This window comes from Benincasa hispida, chromosome 9 (assembly GCF_009727055.1).
Source record: "Benincasa hispida cultivar B227 chromosome 9, ASM972705v1, whole genome shotgun sequence".
Taxonomy (NCBI): Eukaryota; Viridiplantae; Streptophyta; class Magnoliopsida; order Cucurbitales; family Cucurbitaceae; genus Benincasa; species Benincasa hispida.
In genome coordinates, this window is record NC_052357.1 from 67,488,145 (window position 1) to 67,496,231 (window position 8,087).

Sequence of the window (8,087 nt, forward strand, 5' to 3'; positions counted from 1 at the left end):
AAGCTAGTTTTTTTATTTTTTAAAACTTGGCTTGGTTTTTTAAACCATCGATGAAAAATAGATAACAAATGAACAAGTTTGGAGGTAGAAATAGTGTCATAGACTTAATTTTAAAAACAAAATGGTTACCAAACATGATTGAAGTTCTTTTCATTTTCTACATATCAATTTTCAACTTTTTAGTGTGAATATATGAATCACAAAATTGAAGGTTTGTATATGTAAAATCTTATACAAATTTAATCTAATATTTTAGGGGCATATTAGACACAAATTAAATTATTACGTAATTTCAGAATCATATTAGACCTTCATTAACTAAAACTTTGTTTGATAACTATTTGGTTTTTTTGTTATAAGTTTTTTAAAACTAAGTATATAAACACTAATTCCACCTGATTTCTTATTTTATTATCTACTATCTACCAATATTTTAAAAAATTAAGCCCAAGTTTAAAAAACTAAAAAAATAACTTTTAAAAACTTGCTTTTTTGTTTTTAGAATTTGGCTAAAAATTCAACTCTACTTATAATTTCTCGTGTTTGTTGAGCTACAATATATATATATATATATATATATATTATATATATATATATATATATAATATTATATATATATATAATGACAAAATTATTGAAAATATATAAAATAATAACAAAATATCATGGTCTATCGCAAAATTTTGATATTTTTGTAAATTATTTTAAGTTTTTTTCTATATTTGAAAATAACATTGTATATTATATTATATATTAAAATCCACTCTATAACTCATAGAAAAATAAAGATTCCTCTATCTGATGTAAGCTAGATGGGAAGTAAAGTGCTTGAATAAAGGGAGATGGGAAAAGAAAAGGGAAACTCCTTTAGGTTTTGTCATTACATATAAAAGGGTAACATCAAAATTTTCAGTTTTTTTATAAATTAAATTGGAGAAGAAAAAATGAATAATCTAACAAAATTTTATATTGTAACAATAATAAGATTTTTGTTAGAATTTTGAGAATGTTAAATAGAATAGGAAAGAGAAGAGAGACCCACAGCCTCAGTTTGCGTCCTCTGCCAAACCCATGTGAAAGGAAAGGGTGGGAATAAATAATAATGAAGAATGAAATTTGATGTTTTGGAAGGGCAATAAGGATTTGAAGTAAACATGACAATGATAGCTAGCTTAGCTTCCAAACCACATTATCCACTCACACAGACTACTAAGTACACCCACCATCTTTCCCCACTTCACTTTCAACTTCACCCCCCTTTTTTTTTTTTTTTTTTTTCTCTCTCCTTTAACAATAGTTGGGTGGGAGAATCGATCCGTTTCTTAAGAAATGGACATAAATAGAAAAATGTAAGCAATCGAAGAATAAGCATAAAAAATTACATATTTCACTAACAGTGTTTACTACGTCCATGGGTGGGTGAAGGATGGAATAATTTATTATTAGAGAGAGAAATACTCATATTATAAATTCAAAGGCACTAGTAGGGTTCAAGAATTTTCTATAGCTACACTCCGCATCAGATAACAACATTTAGACATTCACAAATATAGATATGTCGTCCACTATGTAGTTAGAAGTTAATCGTATTAGCTTTTGTCAAGAATTTTATATAGAAATGATACTTTTTTGTTTTTTGCAACTTCCAAGTATGAATTCATGTAACTTGATATCAAAAGGTCTAGATCAACCCAAAAAAAAAAAAAAATCAATTTAAAACATTCGAGTTTGTGTAGTTTATGTTTTTGGTTGGGTTGGGTCGAGTCGAGTTTTTTTTGGCTTTGAACTATTTATCAATACCCAAAACAGTAACTGGACAAATAGGATGGTCTAAATAATGTTTCATTCATTGAAGTCCATATTACCCCTTTTTTTCTCCTTCAATGTGTTTAGTGGCTAACAAGAAATGTTCATTAAAAAAAAGTCATGGAGGCAAAGAGAGGGACCATCTCTTTCCACAAAGTGGGTTGTGAAAGCAAACCAACCTTGAAAAAGCAAAGGCCATATTTTCCTTCACTTGATCATCTGCCAAATACAACAAAGAATCCAACAGTAGAAACTTTGCAGTTGAAATCAACCATCAGAGACAAATCAATCAACTTGGCGCGTCATGGCTTCGGACAACGAGTATATTGTGCAGAATAGAAGAAGATACAAGAGTTTGTATAGATAGGAAACTATCGAATTTTAGAAACGACCTAAGTTCGAGAATAGCTTTAATACTAGAGTAGATGGATATAATTGGTGATCTATCGATCCAGTAATAACATGCCTAACAAGGCAGAACAATACTTACATCCAACCCAACTCAATATGGAATAGAAACGAATCTCAAAACAAAAATCTACTATCTACAAGGGTCGAAACCTAACTTTCTCCAAGGCATGCCACTGGAGATAATCAGAGAATCATCGAGGATCGATAATACCTGCAGCAGCTCAGTAAGTTTACCCTTAAGATTTCTAAGAAAGATGTCTTATAACTTCATATTCTCTTATAGAGCACACCAACACAAAAGCGTTATGCATCAGAGAGTTAAAATCCCACCCATCAACGCATCAGTCAAGAATCAACCAAGCACAATGGGACTGCATTCCTAAATGGCTCCAAGTTGGCAATGAAAATGTGCAGAAAGTACCATCAGAGCATTCTCTTGATCACTTATGGTTTAAAAATATGCATCACAAACGTAAACTATAGAATTAGAGATTTTTTAATGTTGCTCAGCAGGAACAATTTATATTTTCATGAGAAATTTATAGTTAGAACTCAACATAGTTTAATTGTATAAACTCATAGTATAGATCATGTTCAAATAAGGTCGTGTTTCCCCAGAAATTTATGGTATACTGCATTACGAACTTCAAGTAAAAACGGAACAAGTGTAGATCTGAAGAGGATAAAAATTTATCTTACTGTATATTGACGAAAGGGAATATATATACTTCAAAGTAGAAGGGGAATTTTTCAATATCCGCATCCCCAACCACACTTGAATAGAGATTATTAAAGGGGCGAGAGGTATAACAAAAAGAATTCTATGGCCCATAACATTGATGCGCAAAAAAAAAAAAAAACAAACAAACCAGATAAATGCCGATGAAAAGGACTATGACACTTCTCATGCAGGTTTTGTAATAGTAGTATTAGTAACAAGTATAATTTTGAGTCCAGGCTTAAAACAATAAAAATTCTATAAATTCCTAAGACTGATAGATACATTACATAAGAGACGTTGTGGTTTTTGAACTAATCACCAACTAAAGTTAAACGCAATCCAATACCAAAATGCAGCTTAAGGCCACTTTTGATAGCGGATTATTTTGGTTGGTTTTTTAAAATTAAGCATCATAAATACTACTTGCACCCATAACGGTTACTGTATTTTACTATCCATTACTACTAATCTTTTTCAAAAGCTAAGCAAAGTTTGAAACTATAAAAAAAAAAAAAAAAAAAAAAAAAAAAAAAAAAAAAAAGTGAGCTTTGAGAACACTTTTTTATTAGAATTTGACTAAGAGATAAACTGTTTACTTCCAGAAAAACTTTGATAATCATTACGATAATAATTTAGAAAAAACAGCATTAAAAACAAAACTAAGTAAAAATAAAACATTGATCAACTCTCCAACAACAATTTGCCTAAAGCAAGGCAACATTCCATTTTGTGGCAGTTGATCATTGTAATAGCAAAGGGAAGGGCAACGGGAAGGAAGGACGACCATCTACAGGACCTGTAGAGTTGTTACAAATAATAGCGAGGGAAGGAAGACCTGAAATTTGTATTCGTAGTATAAACAAAACCACCAGACATAATAGCCTAAGTTAGTAGCACACCATCCGCCACCTCCGTTGCTTGCTTGTGCCAAACTAGAATGGCGACTTCATTGAACTAGTTTCAAGAATAAATCAAAGATCAAAGCCAGAAACTTAGCAACTTTCCGTTACTATTAATGGTGAAATTCGCAACAAGCTTTTTGGATTATCTTTCAAATACTTAAAAAAAAGATTAAATTTAGAAAGTCGGTCCAAACACACCCGTGTTTTTCTTTATCAGAAAGTGAATCTAAAACATGCCCCGTTCCATGATTTCGAAATAAGCACTGAACCTGCAGGAAAGTGGCTGACAATGCAGCCTCAGGTGGAAATTGATGAGAACTTCAAATTATCATTGGTGTGTTGAATATAAAAGTTACATATTACATATAAAACATGCAGACGAAAATCAGGACTACCCAATGCTAGTTCTACATTTGAAGCCTAAAAATCTAGGCATAAAAAAACAGAAGGCCCAACATACACCCAAAAAGTTACCTCAGTTTTCCCCAGCTTCAGCCTTCTTTTTTACTAACATCGCCTGGCATAAACCGCTTAATATAAAGACTACAACAACGAGAGAATCAGACTTTCCAACCGGCTCCATAAATATATCGTTATTCTCCGAAAAAATTTTACAATAACTTAGGCGCAATCGGATTTTTTCGCGGCCTGCCCTTCTCTTACCTGTGCCAGTTGCACGCACTATCGGAGCCCTGGCAACGGGAGGAGCATTCACCGCCTTCCCTCTCTAAACTGTTGTTTGCGTGCTCCTCCGCCGCCACCGCTACCGCCGCCACCGCTCCGTTTCTTCCATTCCACTAAGCTTCTTGAGGCTTGTTCAGAAAATATTTGGGGCATCCAATTGGGACGACGCTGTTGTGTGCTTTGTTCGCTCGCACTTTCCCAACTTTTTCTCGGTACATTGAACGCTGCAAAAACCCATCGGGAAGAAACCCCAGCAACCAAAGTAGGCTTCCCTGGCCCCTGAACGAGCGGCCGAAGCGACCGCGAAGAACACCGCGCCTGAAATGCCCTCTTGCAATTCGACACCGTAACAAGCAACCCTCATAACCCTAGGATATCTCAAATAACACGTAACAGTAAGGGCAAGCGGGTCACAGAAACTCGATAATTTCAGCCGCTGATTGGAAATAGATCGGGCGTTGCGTTGGGTTGGCGTTGCGTTGGCGCTGGCGCTGGTCCGTTACTCTCAAACCCCTTGCCTGTTTCTTCCACTTGAATCCGGGCTTCGAGCACATAGGCAATTTGTTCTGCGAGACCAATATCGATCTAAGCAAGAGGTTAAGCTCGTTATCGTAAAAGCGATTTCTCGGCAGGTCGGACAATACAGCCATGAACTCCGCGACCAACATGAAAGCTGATCAGCAAAGGGAAATTTTTCTTATCGGGATGTAGAAGTAACGAATGTTTCTCCGGTACTGCTTCTTGATGAGATCTGGATCGTCAGTATCGTCGTTCAATCTGAAAGAATGGGAATACCAATCATTTGGTTTTGATTCGCTTTTCCGACGCCAATAACAGCATCGGCAACACATGCTAAGATCTGATCGAGGCCATTCCAAAAGGACTCAGTTTCTTGAGCTAAGATAGCGAAATCTCTGTGAGCCGGTGAAAATCACGGCTGTGCAAAGAGTTTTTTCAGCGATTCCAAGGCAAGCGTTCTGCTTCAACCCTATTGGAATTTCCATCAAAATTTCTCTATTCTTCCCGAATATGACGGTTGTTGGGACGAGAAGATTAAAGGCCCTGATTTTTGCTATCGCATAAGCGCCAACTTCTTCCTGTTTTTTTCCTGATTCCAAAACGTAACGAAAGATGAGAAAAATTATTTACTTTTCACTTCTTCATCCAATTTCCAACTTTTCTTCTCTATTAATTCCTGTAAATGATACCCAATAACGGTGCCTCCGACTTGAAAACCTAACACGATTTTTCGAATTTGGAACACTAGCACTTAATGGACTTCGAAAAGAACTAACAATTTGCCCTTTTCAATAGTTTCTTTTTTCTTTTCTTTTGAGTAAAATTAAGTATGTTTCACTTTCTTCTTATATTTCTTTGAAATTCCACCAAAGTATGTCCTTCATTCTTAGATACAAAACCATAACTTTTCGATATATAATAAAACTTGTTATTACGTTTTTAATAGTAAATGATTTCTTATCTTTTTTTTTTTTTATATCAAGAAATAATTTATTTTATATTGAACCTTATCTATACAATCAAATTTCTCATTTTTATAGTTGGTTATGTCATCGTTTCGATTGTTTATATTTTCTATTATTCTTCATGTTCAACAATGTGGGGTTATTGTTGATTTTGGATTTAGTTAAATTCCTTTTATGTAATTTTTAGTGGCTCTTTTTTTCCCCTTTGGTAGATTATAAGATTTTCTTTTTTTATCAAAAATAAAGAAAGAAAATCTAAGAAAGTAGGCTAATCTACGTAAATTCAACTAGTTAGGTTATCATAGGAAATATAGATCTTAATAGTTTGACCAACATGAATTAAATAACTCATGCCCTCTTTAGTTTTAGAAAACAGTTGCAAATATAACAATTAAGCTTGAAGTATTACATCATATATAGCACATACAAAAAAAGTACAATATAAGCCAAATTAAGAATAGTTTATTAATGATATTATAACAATGTAGGAGTTTGTTAGTGATAGACCATAAATTATTAGTAGGAATTAATCAATATTTACCAATTATATTGGTGGAAGTCTATAAACGATAGACCCATTACTAATTGCATCAGATTTTGCATATATTATAATTTTTTGTAAAATGTTAATACACTTGATTACTATCACTAAAAATGATATATCCGTCTTAATTACCCTAGGTTTATCAAGGGATTTCTCGATTATTCAGTTAACAACCCACGATATTTATTCTCGACCTTAAAAGTTAGATATTTATAATTCTTACCCTTTAACTAAAAAAAAATGTCTAATAAAAAACAAATCATTTATAAATTTCAACATAGGAAAGACCAATAAGGTTAGGAAATTTTTTAACTAAAAAATTCACACAAAGTTTTAAAGGTTTAAATACCATTTTTACCTCCTTCTACTGTTTATTTTTATTTATTTTAGTTTTATAGCTTTCAACATGTTTATTAGCCCTTTGCGATTTCACAGTTTAGTTCATTTTTGATCCCTTTGTTTTTAAAAAATTTACTATTTTAGTCCATTTAAAAATGTAAATGAAACAACTACTTTTTAGACGATAAAAATGACATTATGCAAGTAAGAATATTTTCATATATAGTAAAAATGACCAAACTTATTATGAAATATAACAAAATGGTTAAAAAAAAGTATTTTACTATTTTATCAATTTATTATTTGAAAATATTCAGAATTTTTAAAATATTTTCCATACATATTTAATTAGTACAACCAAATGGGGTGAGAATGAACCTTCAATCTCTTGGATCGGAGTGCATATCAGTATCACTAAAACTAAAGCTCATTTAACAAATGAAAACCGGTATTTCTCGAGAAGCAGTGGTTTACTTGAATTGAACCTATTTTAGTTAAACGAAACTTTACATTTGTTTATCTTTTCAGTTGGTTCACCTCTATCTGTTCAAAACCTTTTACTTTAATGTTAATTTGTATATCTTATATGTTTCGTAAGATGGCTATTACTTCAATTTCTTGCATTTAAAAAAATGTATTTAATTCATTCGAGTGTTGCTCATACTTGGCAAATATTTCGATCACTTACTAATTTTGTTAACTAAAAACATTAGATAATTTTAAATTAATGTTTAAATTTTAACGTGAAAAAATCATTTTTGTAATTGATTAGCTAAATATTAATATACATTAACAAAATTTGCAAGTATACTAATATTGCAAAACTCTAAACCGATATAAACCTATACAACCAAGCTTCATTATGAGCTTCATCCCATATATATTATTGAAGACCAAAATAATTCAATTTATTTTTATATATCGATACTTATATTTGAAAGGAAATATATAAATAACTCGTCTTGTTCGTGGGAGAATCTTAATCCACTTATTTTTTTAATAATAATAATGGTATTGGCATTAAAATTTAAATATTATTATTTATTATTTATTTTATATCATTAGCTTTGGGTTGAGAGTTATTTTTGGAGGAACAAATCTCCCTTTATTATGATTTGAAATTTGAATGTACATGATTCTATGATTAATTAATATGGTAACTATTATTTAATGTTAGAGGATTTTTGTTAATAAGT